General features: G+C 32.1%; 1 protein-coding gene across 1 annotated transcript in view; it reads left to right on the top strand.

Annotated features, from left to right (window-relative positions):
• The window catches only part of NCKAP1 (NCK-associated protein 1), a 59091-nt gene that overhangs the window by 29775 nt on the left and 28039 nt on the right, over positions 1–1277 (top strand). The gene's annotated exons all lie outside the window — the stretch shown is intronic.

Raw genomic sequence — 1277 nt, 5'->3', positions numbered from 1 at the left:
ACCATACGTCAAATATTTAATGACTGTTATCAGTATCAATTAGTTCTTGAATAAATTTAATACTATAAATCTACATTAATTTAGACTAAAAGAAAATTAGCTTCTGAGCTTGTCACTTTCTAAAAATCAACTTTACTGGAGTATAATTCACATATAATAAAATAAGCACATTTAAGTGAACAATGTGATGGATTTTAACGGTTACGTACATCCACGTAACTGTTACCACAGTCGAGATATAGAACAGTTCCATCACCTCAGAAAGTTGCCTGCTGACACTTTGTAGTCAGCCCCCAGGCAAAACAGCCACAAATCTGATTTCTATTACTATAGATTAAATTTGTGTCTGGCTTCTTTCACTTAGCATAATGTTTTTGAGATTCATTCATCCATTTTGTTAAGGGAATCAGTAATTTGTTCCTTTTTGTTGCTAACTAGTATTCCATTGCATGAAAATCTGAGCCTACTAACTTTAAAAAAATTTGTTTATGTCTTCTTGAAGTAGATTCTTTGTGGGAGGTATATTTTGAAATAACTGTGAATCTTAAGTATTCATTGAAGTGCACTTAGCAAGATAACAGTTTTAGATGTAGATGAATTTTATTTTCTTTTGTGTTTTGTATTTGAACTCTTAAAGTTATAATTAAAAATTAAAGTCATACATCTTATTGATTAATTTAAAAACTTTCCCAGCACTGGAAAAATGAGTGAAATCTCAAATAAAATATTCTTTGTATTTAAAAAAAACCAGAGCATTTATTTTCCAAAATAAAAAATAATCCCAGAGAAAATTAAAGTTATAGATATATTTTACATACTTCCTATTTGATATTTTTCTTTCAAATACTTTAGAGAGTCACTTTATTAGGCTATCTTATCCTGTAAAACGTATTTAATTCTTATTAATAAGAATTAGTATAAAATTAGATTGCCTCATAGAACAGATCAGTAGTTGCCAGTACTTTTTAAGGGGGCCAGGCACAGTGGCTGTAACCCAGCCACTCAGGAGGCTGAGGTGAGAGGAGCACTGGAGCCCAGAGAAGTTTGAGGCTACAGGGAACTATGATTGTGCCACTGTACTCCAGGCTGGCCAACAGAGTAAGACCCTATCTCTAAATTAAAAAAAAAGAAAACTTTTACGAGAAAGCAAGGAGGGAGTTCTGGGGGTGATGAAACTGTTCACCACAGCAGCAATAAAAATCTATCATATGTGTAGTACATATCGCTGTTTGTTACATAGCAGTAACACAGATGTATACATGTTTAAAATTTGGAGC

The sequence above is a fragment of the Propithecus coquereli genome, unplaced genomic scaffold (assembly GCF_000956105.1).
Source record: "Propithecus coquereli isolate 6110/MARCELLA unplaced genomic scaffold, Pcoq_1.0 Scaffold35, whole genome shotgun sequence".
NCBI lineage: Eukaryota > Metazoa > Chordata > Mammalia > Primates > Indriidae > Propithecus > Propithecus coquereli.
This window is presented reverse-complemented; position numbering and strand designations above follow the sequence as displayed.